Source organism: Cryptomeria japonica, chromosome 6, assembly GCF_030272615.1.
Source record: "Cryptomeria japonica chromosome 6, Sugi_1.0, whole genome shotgun sequence".
Classification (NCBI taxonomy): Eukaryota; Viridiplantae; Streptophyta; class Pinopsida; order Cupressales; family Cupressaceae; genus Cryptomeria; species Cryptomeria japonica.
This window is the reverse complement of record NC_081410.1, coordinates 576,835,839-576,863,443: the sequence shown is the minus strand read 5'-3', so window position 1 is coordinate 576,863,443 and position 27,605 is coordinate 576,835,839. Positions and strand designations below refer to the sequence as shown.

At 37.2% G+C, this 27,605-nt stretch overlaps 1 long non-coding RNA gene across 1 annotated transcript; it reads right to left on the bottom strand.

The window, feature by feature from the left end:
• Positions 1 to 2,602: 2,602 nt before the first annotated feature.
• LOC131062924 (uncharacterized) lies at positions 2,603 to 6,029 on the bottom strand. Its single transcript, XR_009110988.2, has 5 exons — positions 5,601 to 6,029; positions 5,112 to 5,183; positions 4,665 to 4,801; positions 4,259 to 4,348; positions 2,603 to 3,512 (listed from the first exon to the last, which is right to left on the bottom strand). It is a non-coding gene; the product is annotated as an uncharacterized LOC131062924 (long non-coding RNA).
• Between the last annotated feature and the right edge of the window lie 21,576 nt (positions 6,030 to 27,605).

The following is a 27,605-nucleotide window of genomic DNA, read 5'->3' as shown; positions in this document are numbered from 1 at the left end:
CCAAATAAATTTAAACAATCATCTCTTAATTTTCCAAATGTAATGAATTCAAATAATCCTCCTCAAAATACCCAAGAAGAAAATTTACTTGCATTCAAATTTAACTCAAACAAATGTAATGCATTCAAATAATCCTCCTTAAAAATACCCAAATAAACTGTGCATTCAAAAGAAAATTTACTTGCATTCAAACTCTACTCAAGATATAAACTTGCATACTCTAAAACCTACATGCATTCAAATTTTACTCAAGATATAAACATGCATACTCTAACAGAAACGAGAATACTTTTATAAAAAATATGCACACGAATATCAAACAAAATGAATAAAAACCTAGATTTGCTAGATCAAATCTCTTCTTTGTTGAACCATGCTCCTACTTCCAATTTCATTTCTTCAAGTTCCTTCTCTCCTCACATCCTGATAGCAATCTCCTCCCAAAGGAGTATCTATACTCTATTCATATTTCATGAAAGAATCCCTTTCAAAAGTTTTATCTATATTCAATTCATATTTCATCAAATATCTCTAACAAAACTTGCTCATATACTTCATCTAAACTAAATCTAGTTCATATAATGAAACTTCAATAACATCTCCCAAAAAATAAGTGTATAAGATGCATATACAATATTCTTCTAATTTATAGATTTTGAAGTTGTAAATAATTTTTACCAATCGTAAAAATAATTTTCAAATTAAGGAGATTCTTCAATTAATAGTTGTAAGAGATAATGTCAAAAATAAAATTGTAACTCCCTTGTTGTCAATTTTTTTATTTTTTCTATTTTATCAAAAATGAATTTTGTAACTCCTTTGTCATAAAAATACCATGAATAGTAACTTCCACTTGTCATAGAATATTCTTATAATAACTTTCCACTTCTATTGTGCTAAGTGTCTTGGCCTTCCCCTTTCTCCTACACCATGTTTTTAATAAAAAAAAATATATGCATTAAAATAAATATAAAATAAGTATTTAATTACTTGCATCTATTTATTATAATGTAAGGAATATTTTCTTTTTTTGATTTTCTAATAGAATGAGTTTATTTGATTTATTAGTTGATTTTTAATTTATTATAAATAAATAATTAATCAATTTTAACCTTACCAAAAATTAATCAAATAATTTTTTTTTGAATATTTTAATCGAGAGGGTTGTGATAGTTATGATGTAAAAGTTTTGGGGGCAAACATTCCAAAACTAAAAAAACTTTAAACTAGAATCAAGAAGAATTAGACCTGCAACAAGTTTGTAAAAAAAAATTCAAACTTAAATCGAAACTTGCAAAAACAAGTTAGAGAATAAGCTTCTACTTCTCTCAAAGAGTGCCTCCAAGAAAGGTGAGCTTCAAAAATAAGCAATGGCAATCTTCATCAATTTCAACTTAAACAAGGATTAGTAACCACCTGCTTTGATACCATGAAAGGAATAACAAAAGCAAGAAATAAAATGAAAATCCAAATAAGTTATTAATTGAAGTAATATTTATCAAGATAGAAGATAAACTTGAGAGAAATCACCAAAACATGAAGAGGAGACACGAGCTTTTAAAAGGGGAAAAGCAAAGAAAAACCCCTTTATGTATAATGAATGAAGGCAAAGCCTAGAGAGAGAGAGAGAGAGAGTGAGAGTGAGAGAGAGAAATAGAGAGAGACGGGGGGAGAAGAATACGAATGTGTGTGCAATGTGTCAACATCCTCTTGAGGAAATCTTATATTCCATGTATTTGGAATAAATTAAATGAGTTGTGAGAAATCAAATAAGACAAAGGACTTGTAGGGATTCCTTAGAAATATTCCTACAAGTAACAAATAAAAGGAAATTAACTTTACCAAGCAAAGATTAATTCCTAACAAAAAGCTTCAAGCGTAATAACATGAAGGGTAAATAATTAGGGCTTAGTGCTTACAGCTTAAAAAGCAGAAGGTAACAATAAGGGTGTATAAAACCATTTGATAGAATGTGGTCTCAAGACTATGTAGATTGAGAAAAGGCTGCAACATACCATCCATCAATCAAACATCATTGCTATTTATGCCAGCGAAATACCTGGTATTCACAACTTTGACCACTTGATGGGTGCCTTCAATCTCCAAGGTATAGGGGTGAGTCTGAGATAGATATTGGAGTATTTGGTTTAAATTTTATGACAAGAGATTATGAAAGTGGGTATTAAGAGGATGAAAATGGTGTGAGTGATGAGAAAAGGTGATGAAAAAGGGGAACAAGAAGTTGGTATTAAGAGGATGAAAACTACTAAGATTAAATAATTTCAAATCAAAATGAAAGTTCTTTACAAATTTTATCATGCTAGTTTGAATTGATTGGATTTGCAAAAGTAATAATGAACTCTTTCTTGTCTATGAAGAATTACTTGAAGAACATTTTTCTCTTGGTAGCTTTGCCTCTTCCTATGCATTGCCACAAAAACGTAACACCAAAACACAAAAGTAGAACAAATAGAAGATGAATAAGATTAACAAACAAACCAACATTCACACTATACAAAAAATAAAATAAAAAAATGAAAACAAAACAAACACTTGGAAAAGAACAAACGGAGAGGAAGAACAAAAGACAAAATAGAATATTGATAAAAATGAACAATCACAAATAAGAAAGAATGTCTACAAATGAATGAACAGAGAATGAACAGTATAAACAAAAAAATACATATTAAAATAACTCGTAAAATTTTATCATAGAAAAAGGAATGGTATACGTAAGAAACACATAAAGGCATTAGTCACACAAAATGGTGATGAAAACAATCTAAAATGTTACCGGATCCCATTTCTAATCATCCATGTCAACCTCATCAAGCTTGTCAACTTCAATGATTGTAGCTTCTTTGTATCAATACAGCTGACAGATAATCCTCGTAGTTATTTCTATATTATTACGGTCCATAGATAATCATGTTAGTTTTTTACTGAGTGAAACAATGGCACCCAGCTAATAAATTTTCAAAACATTTCAAACATCTCAATACTAGAAATTGGGGTTCCATTCTCTATTTTATAAAATCTCCTTACCTGAAGCCAAGGAAACTTATATCCCTATATCCCATTTGAAATACTAAAGAAAATGAATAACTCCAACATACAGGTACCAAAGCTCCCAAAACAAGGAACCAAAAACATATTAAACCCTGAAGCAAAATTACTAGATTCCAATGGTAATCAAACTTTACTACTTGGTAAAATACATAACCAAACAAAGATCACTTAGCTGATACTTAGGCTTACTAAATATTTAGAAAGCCAATAAACAATACCATTCTACACCAAAAAAACTAGAGTTAGAAAATAAAATCAACTTTCTTAATCCTAGAGTAGTAGTTGAGTGCTAAAATTGAAAGAGTATTTCAAAACTTATGGCACAATGAGGAAAGGAGGCTTATCTGGACAATGTGTGTCTAGAGGTGCCAACATTGGCCATTTTGGAGTTCTGAACTTCCTGGCCAACCATAGATTATCAGTTGATTCGGGACTTGAGGCGCCTGCCAGAGGAGGATCATATTACTTTTTCTTCCCAAATATTATTAATTTGGCATAAAAAATGAGACAACATATGATGCAATGCTTAGTATCATAGTTTTTTCTGATCCAAGTCGATTATATCAATGCATAACTACAATTAATTTATATGGAGTGGGAACAGTTTTTTTGCAAATTGGTAATTTGAAAATGCTGCTAAATTCATCAATTTCAATAACTCAGGAAAGAGCTTAATTTGAAAATGCTGCTATGTAAGTGCCAGTGAACTGTTGAATTACATATAATGGAGACAATGTCAGTACATACATGTTCTCAAATACCACTTGCATTAGAATAATGACAAGAGAAAAGCTGTATTATGGAAAAGCAAAAAGTCTGTAGCAAACAAGAAAAAATCAAAGAAAGGAAGAGGTTAGATTCCTGAATTTCTTTTGATATTTACATTTCATAAAAAATTAAGAATAAAACAATATGGCCTATCCTCCATTAACATTAGATCATCAATGAAAGAATTATACCAATCTTGCTCTTGCTGTGTTTTGGATAACATTATCTAACAAACAGTCAAACATCAGCCTAGATATTACAGTCTAAGAAACACTACCGAAGATCTCTTGATCATGAACTAGAATTGTTGGCTTTTTAATATTTTACATTAGGTAACGCTAAGTTACAAAATAAAATGAACTTTCTTAATCTCAAAGTAGAAGTTCAGTGCAAAAATTAAACTAGAGCATTTCAAACTTACCTGTTGAATATCAAGAAATGTATTGGAGCCATTGATGCAATCCTTACGTTTAATGACTATATTTGGGTTATCCTCCAGCCATTCAAGATGCTAAACACAAGATCCAAAGATTAGCTGAATAAATAAGACTATGATGCCATAAGAATCTAAAAGGATCCATTTGTGATAATAATTGATCAATCCAAGATTCTGAAACAGCACATCAAATGTTGTCATATGACTTTAATTTCACAAAACTCATGCAAAGATGTATTCAGATTATGCAAATAATCAAAGCCGCCAACAGAAACCAAAGATTCCTAAACAAAGAAAATGTTGAAGAGTAGCAGAAATCAAATCAAATAGTCATAAAGGCTTATGTTTCCAGAGGAAAATAACTACACAAAATAACTAAATAAAGAAATACCTGGAATAGGGTTTTCTATACAATGAGGATATGGAGTCTCTGTCTTATCTGAACAATGTGTGTCTAGAAATGCCAGCATTGGCCATTGTGCTCTCCTCCACTATAACATTTATCTGTTGATTGGAGACTTGACGAGCCTGGCAGAGGAGGATTATATTACTTTTTCTGCCCAGATATTATTAATTTGTGATCAGAAATGAGACAACATACAATGCAATGCTTAGTATCATAGGTTTTTCTAATCCAAGAGGATTATATCAATGCATAATTAAAATCAATATATATGGAACCTGATATATTTTGGATAGAAACAATCCTATATCCACACTAAAATAACGATGCACAACCATTTCTTCATAAATGTGCCTACGAAAATCAAAGTATGACTTGATGCAGGATTGTCTCCCAGAAATTTGTATAAGTTTTCACTATGGGAAAAGGAACTACCTGAACAGCTAGCAATCCCCAAAAGCATGTCTTATCAAAGAGGTGAGCAGGCTTCTGATCCTTTTGGTCTCCCTGCAATCAAGTTTCACAGTAAATCTTTTAAGACAGACTAAGTAAATTTAGATAAAAGGAAAACTGTGCTGAGACTTAAGTACTTAATTTAGACAATTCATCCATAGGCAACGTTTCTTGAATAAATATTTTCAAAATTTCTAAGGGACTAAGCTATCCTCATTATCAACTGTAATGAAATGCAATTTATTTATATTCAAAGAAAAATGGTAATGAAATGCATAACAACTGTAAAGACCCCAAATCTATAAAATAATTCTTAAAATTCATCACACAAAATAATGGTGAAAACAATCTAAAATGTTATGTAAGCTTACTATTGTAGATGATTTGCAGGTTTGGTAAAATATTTGAAAGCCAATAAACAATACAATGCTACACCAAAAAATTGCAAAGGCAAAGTATGTACAGACATACCAGAAGCCCAATAGGACATTGTTGCTGTATGCAGGTACATAATTCAGTTATCTGAGAATGGATTGGGATTAGTGGGTGTTGCACACATGTCACAGAAAAGGCCAGCCCAGTAATTTGTGGGAGAGGTGGTGGAGCTTCATTAGCAAAAGCCCCTCGTGTAGTTACCAAATACACCATAGTACCCATTATTCTCAATGCAAATTCACTGAGTTTAATATAATGACGGGTAAAACATGGATTGGAGAATCATACAACTGAAATTTCTTGTGTTGAGGTATTACAGTGATTCCCTTGTATTCACATTGTTTAATGGGCTGCCTTTAATGGGAATAAGTGTGATACACATCACAAACAGAAAAATTTTCCCCGTGTTTTTCATCTTCATCTTCATATTACAATAGCAAACTTGCTACACATGCCTGCTACAAATACCTGCATTGTCAGGTACCACTTGCATTACAATAATGACAATAGATAATTTGTATAATGGAAAAGCTTAAAATATGTGGCAAGTGAGAAAGAATCAAAGTAAAAAATTTTAAACAAAACAATTTGGACTATAATTCATTATCATTAGATTTTCAGTCAAAGCATACTGTTGTGACCTTTTCACACATCGCCCCATTGCAAATGGGGACCCCCTCTTTTTGCTAGTGGTCTTAGGTCTTAGGCAGTCTAGCAGCAGTCAAGTCTCCCCTTGGGTTAAATTGAAGTTGTTATAGCACCCAATGCTTAAGAGATAATTCGGAGTCAAGATGAGCATTGAGTGATGCTTCACAGAGCAACCTTCAAGTCAGGTCAAGGTATGTGTCTAAGGTGTGATGAACAGTCAAGCGAACAAGTGGGCACCTTTGGGTTGAATGTAGAAGCGAGAATTGATCAAGTCTAGGTGGATGAAGTTGTGGGAAACACAAAAGAGTACAAGTTAGTTTTCCTTGTACTGTGAAATCCTCACAACGACAGAGTCAACCTCATGGAAGGATGAAGTCCAAATGCAGTAGTGATTCTATGAGTGCCCAAAATCCACGATTGGAGAAATACACGACTATGAAGTGAGGTAGTGACTTTTATCCTTAACATGCTAGAATCCACGACTTGGATGTTCATTGGGTCAAGGTGGGGAAATGCATTGTTTATCCTCCAAATCCACAATAAAGAGATGATGATCGATCAACTGAGATTGAATGCTTGATGATAATGATTCAATGCTTGGAATGATGATGAGAAGCAATGCAACACCACGTCGACCTCACAACACCAAGAGTAGGAGTTTGTCCACCACCTCAAGGAATCCACACCCATACAAAATACATGCTTAGGCAGAATCTACGACCTGAGGACCTTGAGGGAGGGTGATGTTGAGCAAAGGTGACATTAAATGAATTCATCCTTAGAATCTTCCGAGTTTGCAAGCATAAGTCTTAGATGATCAATGTGATGTCCCCTTCTAGGTAGACATCTGTTGTCAATAGGATTAGCCTATCATTTTGACCCTCGTAGGCTAATGAGTATGGATAGAGGGTCTTTTGAGGCAATGATTTGATCAGTGGTGGCATTACTCTCCTCCAAATTTAGTGGGTTCAGGTTTGGCCTTCGTTTGGTGTCTGCAGGGCTTAGTTTCACACACTTACTATTTATAGTAAGTCTTCAGGTCGTGAGAGTCCAGAGTTACTATTTATAGTAGTGCATCTGAATGTATTATGATTGGAAGTGTCGATCTCGGTGTTCAGCTAGTTTGGTGAAATATGGAGTATTGCATAAGTTATAACGTTTAATTATTATTAAAGGTGACTTTAATAATAATTATTATTATAAAGTTATATTTTAACGTTATATTTGCACTTTATAACTCAAGGGTCCATTTATCATGAAAAGGGGGCCATTTTATTTAATTGTTTGGGCGCTGTTGTGACCTTTTCACAAATCGCCCCATTGCTAACAAGGACCCCCTCTTCCTGTTTTCAGTGTGTTTAGGTTAGGGTTTTGGCAGCTTAGTGGGCAATTTTCTATTTCCCATGCCCGAGTCTCGAAGGTTTGGTCATGCCTAGTGTCATTTAGAGTTTTTGAGGTTATAGGATCAAGCACGTGAAAATTGAATTTTTTTAATGATCGAGTGGTAACATGCTTTTGAAAGTCCACGTCGGTGATTTTAAGTGCTAAGGTGTTTTTAGACCTTTTGGAGTTCTTTTCTTGCTCCTAGGAAGTTATTCAGATTGATTTCGCACTATATCCCAATAGATTTCCTTGTGTTACACGCTCCAATTTTTGATGAATTTGCCTAAGTCCAGTTGAGTTTAATTGAGTTTTGAAGTTTCCTAGTGGTTTTGAGTGGAAAAATCATCATTTTTCGGATGAAAACCCATATTCTAAGGGTTAAAAGGTTAAAATTCCATACTAGAGGTGCTTTTCCCCTCATATTCCTGACTACCCATGGTTTTCCCCACTCAAAATCCAAACTGGATATGGATTTCCCTTTGAATCCATACTTGCTTCATTTTTCCACCACTGTGAATCCATACTAGGATCGATTTTCCCCTGGATGCATTAAATTTTGACTAAGTGTTAGGATTTATCCTGACTACCCACGTTTTTCCACCATGGGGTATGGATAGGATTGCGGATGACATTTGTCTTGATTCCACACCTAGGTCGATTTTCCACCAAGTCTTTTGTGACAAGTTTTGAGGGATTTTTGTGGAGACACTCAGTCCTAACTCAAGTTGATTTTCCACTGAGAGAGATTTTCAATGTTTTGAGTCCGGATTTTCATCTAGACTGGGGTCGTTTTTGCACCCGAGGGGTACTTTTGTGTGAGTGGCATAATTTTGAGTGGAATTTTCATTCCACACCTAGATCGATTTTCCCCTATACCCCATTTTGTGCACATTTGATGATTTTCAATGGGATTTTTTATCCCTACTGGGATCAATTTTCCCCTAAAGGGATATTTTGATGATTTTAAGTGATTTTTGTTAGGATTTTTTAATCCTTCGATCGATTTTCCCCAATTGGCCCATTTCAGATTTAAATTGAAATATTTTAATAAATTGAGCCCCATTTAATTGCTTTTTAATGAAAGGCAACGATTATTTAAAATTAAAAAAACAATTAATGATTTGCAATAAGCATTTAATATTTTCAACCTTCTACAAGCAAATCGGTTTCTACCAAGCAAATATAAGAACAAGTGTTTTATCCCACATTGCTTGTGTGGTGAGAGTTGATGATGAAAGTAAGTTCAAATAGAGAGATATCCAACATTATTTTATTATTGAGTTTGCCAAGTATTATTTTATCTCTAGTTGGCAATTTTGGAGGAAGTGATCAAGTGAAGTGATTGATTGAAGACTATTCTTGCTGCCATTTTTTCCTCATTGTCATTTATTTTTTCCAGCTTGGCAACCTTTGTTGGCTGCCATTGATAACTTTGTGCCACAATTTTTGGAGAGGCATCGCCATTTTTGGTGAGGTAGCGATTTTGCCAAGAAAGGCGATTTTTGTGTTTGGGGGTTTCTAGCTCCAACTTACGCGATTTTCCTTGATGCTGCCATCCTTGCTTGCTGTTCTCAGACTTGATTTGGCAGATTGGAGTGTACTTTTAAGATATTTTCAGACTTGTGTGTTTGGCGCCATAGTTGGAGAAATTTCGATTTTGGTTTTGCAAGGGTTTGGTGCCATATTTTGGTGGATTCCCTTTATTTTTGGTGGCTTCCATTGTTCCTACTTGTTGTGATCATTGTAGATCTAAGTCTTGACGCCATTGTTACAGCTGATGCGACCTCCATTGTTGGCTGATCATCAATTTTCAGACTTATACTTTATTGCCCAGCCAACCACAACTTCAACGATTTACACTTGGAGGCATTTTGGGGATCATTTTTCAGTCAATCCTCAAACCATTTGAGAGCTGTCACAGGTCTTCAACTTCATTTTGGCTGCTTGTCCTCAGAAACCTTACCTTATACCAGCCATACCTATGTTCCCGAGTTTGGTTGCTTTCGCCATCATGATTGATTTTTTATCAAATTTGTGCATATTTTGAATGATTGCAACATGTTTTGAGAGGTTAATTTGTATAGTTGCAGGTTGTCTTTGGATTTGGTGGCAGCCATTGGTGACTTCAGAAGGTGTCCTCAGACATAAATTTTGTGTGAAAACACAACCTTTCACATCTTCTTTAGTCATTGTTGATCCGGTATACTCCTTTGCACTTTAATTTGCACAAAATTTCTAAGTATAAGGAGGTGTTGATTTCATGAGGGTTTCATACCTGTTGATGTGTGTTTTAGGCACATAACATTACAAAATAAATTACCGAGATAATTTAACCTCTCATGAACAAAATCACCTCAGATGCTAAGAATGAGATCAACTAAAATGATTCCAAAGTTTCTACATGTCAGGTCTTGACGAGTGGGTAACTCAATGGTTGATGTGAATTGTTGTGTTCACTTGGGGACTTACGCAAATGTTTGGATTATCATGAATGATGCGGAATAGGTGTGCTAACAACTTAAGATTTATCGATATGGCTCTGGATTTACTTCTTACTAAAAAAATGGGCAAAAGGAATAGAATAGGGTTTAGGAAGTTTATTCTAAACCTAGGAATGTAGGAAATGATGAATGGATCTAGTGGAATCAAACCAGACAAGGTCTCACAATCAGGTATTGACACAAGCTTAGTGCAATCCTCTAAGGTATACTTAAGGATTTTCAGGCTATCACCATCAAACGTTGACACCATCCAAGTTGATGCTTGTCAAGGGACGCGTAATAGTTCAAGTTAAGCTTACTTAAATTCCAGTTGACCACATAAGGCGCACTTACCAGCAGCAAGAGGCTAGTGGTATGGATTAAGGATTCCACACAAATGAATTCAACAAATCTACCACTCAATCTAACATACATGAAAATAAATTCTAATCTAAATTCTAATCTAACTTGGAGGAATTGTGAACCATGAATGCAAATACAACACTTGAAGAGTAAAACCACCAACAATTGAGCAATGATTATGATTCAAATAGCTGCAGCATATACCAACAATTCTACAAAAACTCTCTCTTACAAATGAGAGACAAGGAGGCATATATAGAGTCTCACAAAATGGATGGCCAAGATTGATCTAAGATCAACGGCCGAGATCATGACAACAAAACCCTAGAATTGCCCTAATTAGGGTTTACATAAAAAATGGTGCCACCAACATATGGCCCAATGAAAAGATACCTATTCATCAAATAGGGAATCTTCTAGAAGATTCCTCCTTGCATCTTGTTGGTTGAAAATTTTGTACACTTGGAGAAATATACAAAATTGTGGTTTCAACCACAACACACGAGTAAAAACTCTCCTAATTAAGGGAAGGCTCCCCCTATCTAACTACAACTTGGAAAATAAAATGGGATGGGACAGAAATCTTTCTTCTTTTTTCAAGAAAAACAATATCCTTTTCTCTTCATAGAAAAGGATAGCGATTGAATAACAGCAGTAACCACTTTCAAGTGAAATAAGAGAAAGGAAATGAAGTTTCCTAAAAGCGCAAGGACTTCCGTCACTTCCTTCGGGACGGGACAGCAATATCAAGCTCAAAGACTTGACTATTGGAAGTCCTATCTACCCTTTGCTATACTAAATTTCTACAACGAATAAAAGATAACAGCTCAAAGACTGGAATAATCTATTCTTTCAACACAAAGACAAGAACTAATGCAAGCTCAAAGACTTGCTGCTATTTCTTATCAAACAATAATTTTTCTCAAGAATGGATGCAAGCTCAAAGACTTGCTGCTCCTTCAAGAGAGTTTCCTATTTTAATTAATCTTCTCTACTTTTAGCTCAAAGACTTCAAATCAGATTGGACTAAGCTCCTTTAGAAACAGTTGGCATAGAAGAAATAAAAGATTCAAACTCAAACATGTAGCTCAAAGACTCAAAACTTGAGTAATCCTTCTTTATTAGTCTTCAAAAACTTTCAATCCACATACATAAGCTCAAAGACTTCTTGCTATAAATTTGGCAGAGTTTTTGCTTGCTTTCCAAAAGATATATTTACAATAGACTTCTCAAGTATTTATAGAAGAGGAGCCTTGAGAAAAAGGTGGGAGGATCCTAACTAACTTGAGAGATTCTCTCAACCACCAAGACTCATTCAATAAATAACTGAGACTTCATTAACTAACTAAAAGTTACTCCAACTAACTAAGACTTATTCCAACTACAGTCCTAATCGGACACAACTTGTAGTTGATTTACATGTAATTACAAAAGTGCAAGTAAAAGTGTAACTTGCATTTTACAAAAAATACTTTTACATGCAACTTGTCAAAACTAAATTACAACTAAAGATTACAAAAGAGGGAAAATTCAACTAAGTGTTGAAAAACACTTAAGATGCATTTTGTGAAGACACAAATCCTTGAAATTTCTGGATGCTCGCTTGTAATTCATCGGGATTTGGTTCATGGGTATTTTTGGCAACAACCATAGTCTTCACAATAGTGTCGTGACAGTGGAGGAGCGCAGAATTGTTTTTATCTAGGATAGACTAGATTTCATGCAGAAAGGCTTGGTGTTTCATCAATGCTTGAATCGAAGCTGCTGAGAATTGTTCGCTCCTCCATTCATTATGAATCCTCATCTGTAAATCAGCAAGAACTTCTTCTGGAATCAGCTCTCCATCCTGACTTATTATGTTGCAAGAGGCCCTTTCACAATGTGAGACAATATCTCGGAAAACTTCACCTTGGAATCTCCTTGCATCAGCGATCTCCTCAATGAGGGATTTAAGAACAAGGGTCTTGTTTTCCGGGAGTTCTTCAAATTCCAAGTACATGACCCTGGAAGAGATGATGGCATGCTCCTCCAAAATACTCAGCTGTTGTTGGGGCATGGTACACCAGATTGTCAAACTTTTCTCAACACTTTCCAGATTCTTTTTGAAAGTATTAGAAGTCTGATCCTGTTTCTCCTCAATGGTCTCTAGCTTAGACATTATTTGAAAAATGTCTTTCATTACTTGTACACATTGATCATGAAGTTGATCAACCCAAGAATCCAGTGCTTGTACTTTCTGAGCAGCCCTTTCCACTCCACGAATCGATTCTTGAGAACCAGAAGAACCTATGGAGTTACTCCCTTCAGCAGCAGGTTTTGTGATTTTATGAATGGCTGCCATAAGCTATCAGTTTTCCTCTTCTAGCTTGTCTTTCTTCGCAAGAAGATCATCACACCTTTGCACCAATGAAGCAACAGAAAACTGAGCATCATGTTTAATGACCTCATGCGTTTGCTTGCCCAACTCTATCCTCGTAACCTTATAATCAACAACTGACATCTCATCAAGTGGCTTATCTGCAATAGGTTCCACAATTTCAACTACTTTCATCTTGTTGCTATCAACAGTTACCCTAGAGATAGTATTGGCCTTCTTAGCAACTTTGGATCTGGACTGTTTGAGTTGCTGGTAGTCAAAGGCGTCAGGTGAGATCTCTTGCTTCTTCCTTTTCGGGGTGAAAGAACTAAGCCATGGAGGCAAAGTCATCAACTCACTTCCAATAGTAGCCGTAGGCAAAGGAGAAGTAGTTTCTGTTTGAATTACCGTGGTCACCCTAGGAGGAATATCAGTTGGGATAGCGACCACAGTTTGCTCAGGTACCACTGGGCATGAAGATTGCCTCATGAATTCTTCATAACCAGAAGTGGAAGTATCAATTTTTGATAACTGGATGCCAGTAGGAATATCCGTAGGAACTTTCAACACACTTTCTTGTTGATGATCAAGAGATGGCTCATATGCTGAAATGGGAATTGCATTCTGAGGAGACTCATCCACGAGCAAATCAGGAGGAGAAAGAGGCGTCTCAATGGAAACTGGAGGAATGACCTCATGAGGCGAGTCTGAAACTGGAGACTTAGGAGCATCGTCAGATTGCTGCCCCTCTTCTGGATTATCCAGATCGATCACCTGAACATGGAATCGTGATTTTTCCTTCCCACGAATAGTCATCTCCTCAGGGGGAAGCACTACTGCACAACTGACTCGTAACTTGATCCTTGTGCCCGAAGATGAAGCACCCTCCTTGTTGTCGATCTGAATCTCAGATTTCCGTCCAAGAGGCCCCATAGAATCATCTTCTTTACCAACCTTGATTTTGATAAGTCTAACAGCATTACTTTTCAGCCACGCGTTAGTGTTGGCCAAGATAGGCTGAAATCTGTCAAGGATGGAGATGCACTCTTTGTGCGACCATTGGATCAAAGGAAGTGGAGCTTCCTCAACCCTCCGTGAAGTGTATTCAAGATCAAGTATATGCCCATCATCAATCATCCCTTGTGGGATATCCGCCAAGTTCAAGTCAACAATTTGCTCAACAGTGAGCCTACAGTAATCCATCATGAGGACTTCGGCTTCTGTGCGGAGATCTACCGAGATGTCTTCAATGCGATGAACATGCACAAAGGATTTCTTGATCTTCTCCTTCATACCTCTATAATCAAAATCAGCTCTAGGTTTGAACCTTTTAAGTTTGGTTTCCTGCAATTCAGCCTCCATGGCTTTAGCCTTCACAGATGTGACAAGGGAGTATCAACCAATTTTCAATGGGTTTGTGGTAGAGATCCCCATTCCAACCTTGTGTCTAGCAGACTGAAAAGTGTGAACAGCCATGATTTGTCTTCCCAACTCCATAAGAATTATCTTATTGGTTGGGTATCTTGGAAGCATATATGGCTGACCATCATAGCATCCTATCCTCATATAGGTGAAGGTGGGAAATTGCAAAAACAAACACCCATACTCAGACACCTTGACCCATGCCTCATCTGATACTCTTTTGTTCCTGAGATCCCTGTCAAACTGACACATGAAATGTCCTAAGAATGCATCTTGGACCCTTCTAAAATGCAGTCTGCTGGGTTTCAATGGCAACTCATCATAATATTCCCAAACTGGTATAAGTGAGCGATCACCCTTGGTAGAAAGACCTGGAAAGTGTCTAAGTGATGCTGCTAAATATACCAAATAAGAATTCATGAAGAAGGTCATGGTGGTAGGAACTGCTGCAAGTTGTTCGCACAAGGCATCGCTAATGACTTCCCCCCATGAAATGTGATGTGACTGCTGTATGAACATAATGAACTGATACATCCATGGCTCAAAGACATTGGAATGCTCAAGGCCCACCATCCTGCTGAGAAGAGTGATGGTGTCTCCTATCTCCCATTTGAAATCACCACGGTACAACTTTGCCCACCTTGAGAAGGAAGGATGTGGCTCTTGGATCCACCTATTGATGGGCTGCTTGCAATCTTTTTCCCTCTTCACATAATATTTTGCTGCACTTTCTTTGGTGATTTCCATATAAACAGGTGCAGGAGGTATTCTAAAGACCTTTTTGATTGTATCTGCATCAAGACGAATTATAGCTTCACCATCATCATTTTTTATGACTCTTGATTCCTTGTCAAAATGATGGGCGCATGCAAGAACAAATTCAGGTTCTAGGGCAGCCACTGGGAAGGAAGATGCAAGATGGATATGGTTGTCCAACAACCGCTGCAAGTTATTGTCCTGTGGATCTTCTACCCTGTTGATGAATTCTACCATATCAACGTGCCCTATCTCCATGTCTCTGATGCGATCCAAAGGAGAAGAAACCTGGGAAGGTAAACCTCATTTTGATATTTGTCATATTTGTATTTCATTTTCATTGGAGTTGGAGATGCCGGCAAATCTGACATTGATTGTGAACCTGGAATGTTGTGATGAAGACTTAAAAGAGTTAAGGCAACATCATAGTAAGCTGCAAATATCATTCTTCCTTCTTCAAATGGGTAAAACTTTGATTCTTGAATTTCACGATTTTGTGAGAGGAAGAGGGGAAATATGTAGAAATGGGAAAATCTTGACTTTGACCAATTTCGGATCTTGGGAGAATTTTCGCAAGTATACAAGTTGGAAAGGACATACATGCAATCGGGGTTTTAAAACCCGAATACAAGTACACTTGTAAATTCGAAAATGGAGAAATGGACGAAAAATGAGATTTTGACTTGCGGGAAATGATGGAAATGGAAAGTACGGATATGGGGAACATGAATGGATAGAAATGGGAAAATCCGAGAAAGTCATTTTCATGAAAATGGGAAGAACTCTTCAACATGTAATCCGGTTTTTAAAACCCGAATTTGCAAGGGAGGGGTATTTCACACTTTTTAACTTGGAAATTTAACCAAAAATGGTTAAATTCCTTAACTGTAGGGGAAGAACAAGAATTTCCAGCGAACTTGTAATCGAGATTAAAAATCCCGAATACAAGTAAAGAGGGAATTTTGGGAAGAACAATGCAATTCAAAAATTGCATGCCGAGGGGAAAATTTCTCTCACAAAAACCAATTTTTGGGGGAAGAACAACACATGCCAAAAAAGCAACTTAAGAACGAAAATAAAGAAAACAAGAAAATAATAAAATGAAGGAAAGAAAGGAAAGAGCATACCTTTCTTGAAAATGCAAATGCTTCTCCAATAATGCAACAATTCTTGGAATGAAGAAGCAAAACCGAAAAAAAGGAGCAATCCGTAATGCCAAAACCCTTGACACGTTTTTGTAAAAATGCCCCAAACTGATAAATGTAGCAGCAATCCCAAATTTGGATGATCAAATTGCCAATGAGAGAGCACGCCTAAAAGGATTGGAGCAAAACGCCTAAGGAGGAAGTAGAAGAAATGATGATTAATGTTGCAAAACCTAGCCACAGGGAGTCACGTAGATAAAACGTGGCCATCATTTGCATCTTTAATGGCATCATTTAATAGCTTAAAACTCCTCCCAAACTCCACGCCTAGGTGAGAGAGGGCAAAACGCTTTAGGAGATTGCAGCTTTAATAAGTTCTAATCCCCCAAAACGTGGCATTAAATAAAAACGTGCTTGCTGATCTAGGGCAAAAAAACAGTCAATATAACCCCCATTTGGCATGAAAGATGTCCATGAACACATGAAAATAGGGTAGAAGCAAAAACGCCTCCTTCCTCCAACAATCTCTCCACAAAATTTGCCTTGAAATGGTCAAAAATCGTTTTTCCTTGCATTTCGGGGTTTTTGGAGCAAAAGACAAGTTCGAATTTGCATAAGAGAATGCAAATCGGGTTTTTGGGAGAAGAATACAAGTTTTAATTTCACTTTTTCCACTTACAAGGCAAAATCGAGATTTTTTGGACAAATGACAAGTTTTATTTTTTACTTTTTCACTTGCCAAGCCAAAATCGGGATTTTTTGGACAAATGACAAGTTTAAAATTGTCAAAAATGCACTTGCAAGGCAAAATCGGGTTTTTTGGAGCAAACTGCAAGTTTTAATTACTTGTAAAAGGGAAATAAAATCCCTACAACAAGTTAGAAATACTTGCGCATATGTAATGGGGATTTAAAATCCCTATTATATGTGAAAACCATTAAAGTAGGGGTTTTTAGACCAAACTTCAAGTTTACTTGTAATTGAGTCAAAAAATCCCTATTTTAACTAAAAAAGACCAAAAAACAATAAAAAAGATAAAAACAACAAAGGGGAAATTTAAAACAAATTACAAGTAACATCTTTTAAATAAAAGTGCACATGTAATAAGTCAAAAATTCCCCTACAACAACCAAAACAATGAATATCATTAAAACTTGCAGTTTGAAGAAAATTCTCCACTTGCAGATGGGGTTTTCAAACCCGAAATTGAAGGAAAGACATAGCAAACGAACCCAGAATTTGGCGAAATTCGAAACGTAGTTCGAGGATGGACTGAGGATTAAGCCAGTCCAAGGATTAGTCAAAATTTTGCCTCGGGAAGCGTGTCATAGAGTAAAAAATTTCATTTTTTCACAAAAATTTCATGTAGTGGTCCTTCATTTTTGGAAACAAAAATGAGGACAACACATCTCTCTCTCTCTCTCCTAGCATACTCCAAGAATCTAGCCAATACTGAATCTAACTCCTCCATGGAAATGCTAGGCAAGGTATCCTATTGTAAATCATTAATCAATCACGTCTAGTGAATCCGAGCAAGCATTCAAAGTGTTCTCCCATTCTGGGATGAGCTTCTGCGAACTATGAACATGAATCAACAAAGAGACCAAGTCATCTATCTGACTCTTCTTCAAAGAGTCCAACTAGCAAAAATACATAAATTTCATCGTCTCTTAATTCTGCTAAGTGTAAACCACTAGCATCACTAACATCAACACCCAATAATTCCTCAATCAAGGCAAGTATCTTCACCTGAATGTCCTAAATTAATCCTTCCATCTCCATACAACTCGACTAGGCGTTCTCATAAGTTGACTTCTTCACGGCTAATGAACAATACTAGCCATGGAAATCATATCTGTCTCCACTGTGCACAATGTTCTCGCTGACCAAGGTGGAATTAGGAATCCTTTTCAAAGCCTAGAGGCATGGAATACTCTTGTCTTGAATAGGGCGGAATTCTTCCCAAACTCTCTCCAAATATGGGATTCTGAATATGAACCCTGTTGTCCTATCATATGCATGGACAAACTGAGTAAGGAAATCATCTGCTTGCTTTCTTGTGCTCTCAATCCATTTCTCCACCTCTGAGAGTGTACCTCTCGCTGCCTCACAATGTGAATGCATTCCATGGTCAACTGCAATAGGGGAAATAAGAGTGGGATCTTCACGCCTTGTCCCTGCAATATATTCTCTGAGTCTAATATTCTCTTCTTTGTACCTTTCTTTCTCTGCAATCTCTCTGTCTAACCTTGCATCGATTGCCTTGAGGTTTTCACCAACCTCCTGAAATTCTTGCTTTCTGAATGTACGACCAAGGGCAACTAAGTGATTTGGAAATCCATAGGAGTAGCAATGTCTGTTGTCATGCTTGCAATAGGAGCAACAATCTCCGCAATCTGCATTCCTGTTTCATCTCTAGCTATGTGCAACAAAATCTCCGCTCTCTTGGGCTCTTTCTCCTTAGCACTCCTAGCTAGGTAGTCATCAATGTCGTCAATAGGTTGTACCTCTATCATTTGTTTACTTTTCTCCATACTTCTCATCAGCCATTCAAGAATAGCGGCCATCTCCACACCATCATCGAGACATATTTCTCGATCAAGTCCTCTCAATGCCGAGATAACATCCTCATTATCGTCAAGGTTATTCCTGGTCCAATCATATACCCCATTTCCCAAACTAACTTCCAAAAGGACAGTAGGGGATCCCGACTGATCATCATTCTCATTAGGAGGTGCAGATATCGCTGCGGTATGAAATTCCTAAGTATTCCCTGGTAGTATCACTGTGTTGGAACACTGCTGAGTCTCCTTGTTCTATTCAGTTACTTCAATCACTTCGATTGATGAGACACTAGGAGGGGGTGAAGGAATGATAATCTTTTGTTTCTTCTTCACCTCCTCAATCTTCATCCCTCTAGCCTTGACTTCTCCTGGCGTGTTGTTCCTTCTCTTGGGAGCTTGACTCTCTTCGTCTGCATGAATCCTGACATCACTGATAGTCCTCTGATCATCCTCAGAAATAGGCTCTTCCAACTTCATCCTTTCATAAGTGAAGGGAACACCCATGTCAACTAACTTATTCATCTGTATATCCACCCATGTACGGGAGAAATTCAAGACCTCTCTCATCAATATATTCAGGTCAATCTCTTTTGACTCTGACCAATTTGGCAATAAGATTGCCTTCTTCATTTCATTCTCATACTATGGATGTGTATGATCTCTGTCATCTAATACTTGATCAGGAATGAGGAAAAAGTCCACACTTCCTCATGAAATCCACTGACATTCGGGACCACATTCTTCTCTTCACTGCTTGCTCGTCCATCAGGTTGGCCCAATAATCTTCCATGTCAATTTTGTGAATGAACTTCTCTCCCCTGATCCTTCCTACTTTCTTGTCTGGATCAAATCTTTCTCTTTTCTTGTATGTAGCAAATCGATAGAATGCAAGCTCCTCACTCGCAGTGCTGGTGGCTATGGCAGACTGACAAACCTTTGACGTCTTCCCAACTGAAATAGGGAATGCCATGCCTGTCCTGTGCTTCTCTCTCTGAATGACATTGAACTCTAAAAGTTGTCTCACCACTTCCAACAAGATCATTCTGTTGGTCGCATACCTAGGAAGTCTGTAGGGCTCAGATTGAAACCCATGAATCCTAAGGTATGTGAAAGTGGGAAACTGAATATACCACGATCCATATTTTTCTATTAACTAAGTTGCCTCCTTGGACAATCTTCTATGGATTCCGCCCTGCAGCATCCATGTGATGTACATAGTGAATGCATCATTCACTCTCTTATAGTCTTCAATTCTATACATGCTCAGTTGGGGGTAGCATTCATGACTCTGGAATTGTCCTTGCCCATTCCCAATTTCACCTTTGCATATTAATCCTTTGTATGAAACAAACCGTGCAAGCAGGTATACCGGGTAAGAAGTCATGGTGAATGACTTCCCCCGCTCTACATTCCTTAGCTGAAAATTTAGGTTGTCACTTATAATCTTGGACCAATTTACTAGTGTTCCTCTAAGACAATCCTGGATGAAGTAGAACATCCATCCATCGAATATTGCTCCCTGTGGCATCCTGTTGACGTGTATTTTGTACACTGCCTAACACAGAATAAAATACCCAAGGGTACCTTATCCTCTCTTGAATAAAGCCTCTAACTGCTGAAGATTCGCATGAAGGATCAGTTAGGATGACTCCAAGGTTCTTTGATGCAGGGTCTCTACGTGTGGATAAGCTCGCCGTGGTATGATGTGATTTGCTGGAATCACAAGGGGACTTACATTTGATGATTGAACTTCCGATCTGCTTTGCTGGAACACAGGCTCTGACTAACTTAGATTTGAAAAAATGAAAAAAGGATAAGGGCGAAGAGAGGATCTAATCCTAATACCAAGAATGTAGGAGCAATGATTGATCTTTGATGAAACTCTAACTAGGTCTTGTTTTGACATCAATGGACCATCTCCACAAGGCTAGTGCGATCTTCTAAGGGAAGCTTTATGATGTTCAAATCATCACCGCAGGCATAGACACCATCAAGTTGATGCATATCAATGAAGAAGCGACAAATTGAAATTGAGCTTAAGCTGAACAATTCCAGTTGACTACACAAGGCGAGTCTGCAATCAACAAACTGCTAGTAGTATGGATATACGAATTCCACCATCAATCAATCACATTTCCTCCATTCATCTAATCATCTACCATCTAGGATTGAAGACTCAACAAGAAACCATGCAAATTGCAAGAAAACGTCATATTTCACCATTACTTCAATGAAAATGGAGTTTGTTTACAATCAATGGCAACAATTTCTTGCCTTGTCCTCCTATTCTACTCTAATTGCTATTCTATTTCTATCTTCTAACTATTCCAACTATCTTCTAACTCTCTAGCTATTGCTAATTAGCCTTTTACAAATGAAATGCCAGGGCTTATATAGTGCCCACAATACAATTTGATGGCTTAGATCAATTCAAGATCAATGGCCAAGATTCAACAATGAAAACCCTAATTAGGGTTTGTTACAACCATTACATAACATTTAATGCTTGACCAATGACAAAATTGTATTGCTTGGACACATGTCCCTTCTAGAAAAATCGACCAATGGATAGCCGGGGTAGGTACATCGGAGTTTGTGCCACCTTCCATGAGTTAAGTACATTGAAACTGGACATGCTGAGGTGGTCCTCACTGATTGGAGAAATGATGACTAGGATGCCACCTTGTAACTTGGTAGACATTCAACTTGATGTTGTTGAGAAGCTGGCTTTAATTAATTCATCTGGAACTATTTACTTCTTCAACGGGCCCTTGTTCTAACTCCTTGTGTCCTTGATGTGCAGGATGATGATGTACCTCGCCTTGGAACGCTGGATTGAAAGAGGTCGCCCCTGTCCTGGCTTGATCATCCCGGCGAAGACCATCCTTGATCCGGCAGCCCAGATCTGCAACAATGGAGGTCTGGAACAGCAAGCAAAAAATGGAGGAAAATATTGCCCAAGTCTCCAAACACAAAATCACCAAATTTGCTAAAAATTGCCAAACTTGGAAAATCAAAAATCTGGAAATGGTCTTCAATGGCAGCAAGGGGAATAGATCAGCAAGCTGGAAAAAATGGAGGAAAGAATCCTCAACCCAACACTTCACTTCAGCACTTTGCTAAAATTCGCCCAACTTGGAGAAAAATCGCCTTTCATGGAGACACCTAGCAGATTTAATAATAAAATAATGCTAAGGCTCCTCTCTTATACTTGCTTTTACCTCTTACTTTCACCACAAAAGCAATGTGGGATAAAACACGTGTATATATACTTGCTTGGTAAAAACTAACTTGCTTCTAGAAGGTTATGATTATTGCAAGTTATTAAATTTTGCTTTTAAATTTTAAATAATCATTAATCATTCTTTAAAAGCAATTCAAAATGGGGCTCATTTTTTAAATATTGCAATTTAAGTCCAAATTAAGCCTCCAAGGGAAAATTGACTTGGGTTGGGATTGAAAAATCCCTTTAAAAATCATTAAAGTGTCAAAAATTCTCCATAAGGGAAAATCGATCCTAGCTTGAATAAAAATCGATGCATAACTTCATAAAAAATGCACACAAAATTCCCCAGGGGAAAATCGATGGTATGAACACCAAGATTTCCATCAAATACATGCATAAACAAACTGTCTGAAAAGTAAATACAGTTGCAGAAATATAAAATGGATGAAGAAGAGGACCATGCACTCACAGTAAAAAAGACACAACTTTAACATCCATTAAATCTGTATATATTTTGCCAGACTTTTTGCAACAATCTTTAACTTTCTAGGTAGAATAAAGGAGAAACTAACTCCTTTATATAGAGTTCTCAAAATGGATGAATGGCCAAGATTAACTCAAACAAGAGGGCCAAATTCATCCACTAAACAAAGTTGCCCATACCCATAAATGGGAAGCAAAATATCAACAACAACCAAAAAGGTAATCAATAACTACCAAATATAAAGCTGCTCCAAAAAGTGCACATGCACGAAGCTCGAAATTTACAATAACTTTGGTAGTTAAGAAAGAAACTTTATGCCTGAAAAGTGCTCTTTGGTGGCTCGCCCTATTGGGATGGTTGCAACATTGTAATCAGTCAATGCAATCTGATTTTCTGGCTTATCTACAGGTGGGGTGAAAAAATATGAATCGTGCGGTTCCTTTACTCATCCCTAGTGATCCTGGAGTAAGTCTTTGGCTTTTTCTTACCTTTGAAATTTATTTCTCCTATTCGAGAGAAGATATCCTCCAGGTTAATTGGTGGCTTGACAACTACTTTCCGCTGCACACGAGCAATTAGCCAGTCCTGAGGGATGGTTTGTCCAAACGTAATTGCCAGATTCCCACTCTGTTCTTTGGAGGCTTCAGTTGACTCATTGCCAACCTGCAATTGATCGGTCATAGAAGGAACAGATGCAGTATCCAATCCCTTACTCATGGCTGAGTTCTCTCCTACCTCGCTGAACAATTTTTGGGTATCCTCCTGTAATGGTTGCTCCTGAGTTTTGTTGGGTTCCTGAGTCTCATCCCCTTTTTATTTGTTGTCCACATTTTTTTTTCCAAAAATGAAGGACCACTACATGAAATTTTTGTGAAAAAAAGAAAATTTTTACTCTATGGCATGCTTCCCGAGGCAGAATTTCGACTAATCCTTGGACTGGTTTAATCCTCAGTCCATCCTCGAACCACGTTCCGAATTTCGTCAAATTCTGGGTTCGTTTGCTATGCCTTTCCTTCAATTTCAGGTTTTAAAACCCCGACTACAGGTGGAGAATTTTCTTCAAATTGCAAGTTTTAATGATATTCATTGTTTTGGTTGTTGTAGGGGAATTTTTGGCTTATTACATGTGCACTTTTATTCAAAAATGAATACTTGTAATTTGTTTTAAATTCCCCCTTTGTTGTTTTTATCCTTTTCTTTGTTTTTGGTTTTGTTTAGTTAAAATAGGGGTTTTTTGGCTCAACTACAAGTAAACTTGCAGTTTGGTCAAAAAAACCCCTACTTTAATGGTTTTTGCATGTAATAGGGATTTTAAATCCCCATTACATATGTGCAAGTCTTTCTTACTTGTTGTAGGGATTTTATTTCCCTTTTACAAGTAATTAAAACTTGTATTCCTCTCCAAAAATCCCGATTTTGGCTTGTAAGTGGAAAAAGTAAATTTTAAACTTGCAATTTGTCTAAAAATTCCCGATTTTGGCTTGTAAGTGGAAAAAGTAAATTTTAAACTTGCTCTTTGTCTAAAAAATTCCGATTTTGCCTTGTCAGTTGAAAAAGTAAAATTCAAACTTGTTATTTCCTCCCCAAAACCCGATTTTCATTGTTTCATGACAATTCGAACTTGTTGTTTGTCTCCAAAACCCCGATTTGCAAGAAAAACGGATTGTTGAAGATTTCAATGCAATTTTTTGTGGAGATTTGTTGGAGATGCAAAGCGTTTAGGATTCTATCCTATTCTCATGCATTTACAAACACATTTTACGCCACTTAGGGTTTATTGTTACTGGTTTTTTGAGCTAAATCAGCTAACACGTGGTTCCTTCAATCCACATTTTGGGTGTTTTTCACTCTACAAATCTGCATTCTCCAAAATCGTTTTACCTTCTCTCACCTAGGTGTGGAGTTTGGGATAAGATTTAAGCTATTTACTGATTCATCTAAGATGCATTGAATACCACGTTTTTCAGCTAACACGTGATTCGTTTGTCTCCATTTTGGAAGCATTTGATGCCACGAATCTTCAACAATATGAATCGTTTTTGCATCTTATGCTAAGGCGTTGAGAATAGAAGAGGATTCATTAACTTTTCACGCCATTTCTTTGGGGTTTGCTGCCACGTTTTTATGCAAAAGGCATTTTTTCCAAAAACGTAGCAAGGGTTCTGCATTGTGGTTTGTCTTTATTTATTGATTTTGCTTCTACAATCCAAGGATTGTTGCATTTTTGAAGAAGCATTTTCAATTTGAAGAAAGGTATGGCTTCTTTCCTTTCTTTCCTTCATTTTATTTTCTTGTTTTCTTAATTTTCTTTCATAGTTGCATTTTTTTTAATTATGTGTTGTTCTTCCCCCAAAAATTGGTTTTTGTGAGAGGATTCTTCCCTTGGTATGCAATTTTTGAATTGCATTGTTCTTCCCTAAATTTTCCCTCTTTACTTGTATTCGGGATTTTTAATCCCGATTACAAGTTCGCTGGAAATTCTTGTCCTTCCACTACGGTAAAGGAATTTAACCATTTTTGGTTAAAATTCCAAGTTGAAAAGTGTGAAATACCCCTCCCTTGCAAATTCGGGTTTTGAAAACCCGATTACATGTTGAAGAGTTTTCCCATTTTCATGAAAATGACTTTCCCGGATTTTCCCATTTCTATCCATTCATGTTCCCCATATCCGTACTTTCCATTTCCATCATTTTCCGCAAGTCAAAATCTCATTTTTCGTCCATTTCTCCATTTTCGAATTTACAAGTGTATTTGTATTTGGGTTTTAAAACCCTGATTGCATGTATGTCCTTTCCAACTTGTATACTTGCGAAAATTCTCCCAAGATCCAAAATTGGTCAAAGTCAAGATTTTCCCATTTCTACATATTTCCCCTCTTCCTCTCACAAAATCGTGAAATTCAAGAATCAAAGTTTTACCCATTTGGAGAAGGAAGAATGATATTTGCAGCTGACTATGATGTTGCCTTAACTCTCTTAAGTCTTCATCACAACATTCCAGGTTCACAATCAATATCAGATTTGCCGGTATCTCCAACTTCAAAGAAAATGAAATACAAATATGACAAATATCAGAATGAGGTTGCACCTTCCCAGGTTTCTTCTCCTTTGGATCGCATCAAAGACATAGAGATAGGGCACGTTTATATGGCAGAATTCATCAATAGGGTAGAAGATCCACAAGATAATAACTTGCAGCGGCTGTTGAACAGCCATATCCATCATGCATCTTCCTTCCCAGTGGCTGCCCTAGAACCTGAGTTCGTTCTTGCATGCGCCCATCATTTTCACAAGGAATCAAGAGTCATCAAAAATGATGATGGTGAAGCTATAATTCATCTTGATGCAGATACAATCGAGAAGGTCTTCCGAATACCTCTGCACCTGTTTATATGAAAATCACCAAAGAAAGTGCATCAGAATATTAAGTGAAGAGGAAAAAAGATTGCAGGCGGCACATCAATAGGTGGATCCAAGAGCCACGACCTTCCTTTTCAAGGTGGGCAAAGTTGTATCGCTGCGATTTCAAATGGGAGATAGGAGACACCATCACTCTTCTCAGCAGGATGATGGGCCTTGAGCATTCCAATGTCTTTGAGCCATGGATGTATCAGTTCATTATGTTCATACGGCGGTCACATCACATTTCATGGGGCGGTCATCAGCGATGCCTTGTGCGAACAACTTGCAGCAGTTCCTACCACCATGACCTTCTTCATGAATTCTTATTTGGTGTATTTTGCAACATCACTTAGACACTTTCCAGGTCTTTCTACGAACAGTGATCGCTCACTTATACCAGTTTGGGAATATTATGACTAGTTGCCATTGAGACCTAGCAGACTGCATTTTAGAAGAGTCCAAGATGCATTCTTTGGATATTTCATGTGTCAGTTTGATAGAAATCTCAGGAACAAAAGAGTATCTGATGAGGCATGGGTCAAGGTGTCTGAGTATGGGTGTTTGTTTCTGCAATTTCCCACCTTCACCTATATGAGGATAGGATGCTATGATGGTCAACCATACATGCTTCCGAGATACCCAACCGATAAGATAATTCTAATGGAGTTGGGAAGACAAATCATGGCTGTTCACACTTTTCAGTTTGCTCGACACAAGGTTGGAAAGGGGATCTCTACCACAAACCCATTGAAAATTGGCCAATACTCCCTTGTCACATTTGTGAAGGCTAAGGCCATGGAAACTTAATTGAAGGAAATCAAGCTCAAAAGGTTTAAACCTAGAGCTGATTTCGATGATAGGGGTAAGAAGGAGAAAATCAAGACATCCTTTTTGCATGTTCATCGCATTGAAGACATCTGGGTAGATCTCCGCACAGAAGCCAAAGTCCTCAAGATGGATTACTGCAGGCTCACTGTTGAGCAAATTGTTGATTTGAACTTGGCAGATATCCCACAAGGGATGATTGATGACGGGCATATACTTGATCCTGAATACACTTCACAAAGGGTTGAGGAAGCTCCACTTCCTTTGATCCAATGGTCGCACAAGGAGTTCATATCCATCCTTGACGGATTTCAGCCTATCTTGGCCAACACCAACTCATGGCTAAAAATTAATTCTGTTAGACTTATCAAAATCAAGGTTGGTAAAGAAGATGATTCTAAGGGGCCTCTTGGACGAAAATCTGAGATTCAGATTGACAACAAGGAGGGTGCTTCATCTTCGGGCACTGAAACAATCGGCAACTGAAACAAGAGATTCAGATTGACAAAAAGGAAGAAGCAAGAGATCTCACCTGATGCCTTTGACTATCGGCAACTGAAACAATCCAGATCTAAAGTTGCTAAGAAGGCCAAGACTATCTCCAGAGTAATGGTTGACAGTAACAAGATGAAAGTAGCTGAAATTGTGGAACCTATTGCAGATAAGCCACTTGATGAAATGTCAGCTGCTGATTATAAGGTTATGAGTATAGAGTTGGGCAAGCAAACGCATGAGGTCATTAAACATGATGCTCAGTTTTCTGTTGCTTCATTGGTGCAAAGGTGTGATGATCTTCTAGCGAAGAAAGACAAGCTAGCAGAGGAAAACCGACAGCTTATGGCAGCCATTCATAAAATCACAAAACCTGTTGTTGAAGGGAGTAACTCCATAGGTTATTCTAGTTCCCAAGAATCGATTCATGGAGTGGAAAGGGCTGCTCAGAAAGTACAAGCACTGGATTCCTAGGCTGATCAACTTCATGATCAAT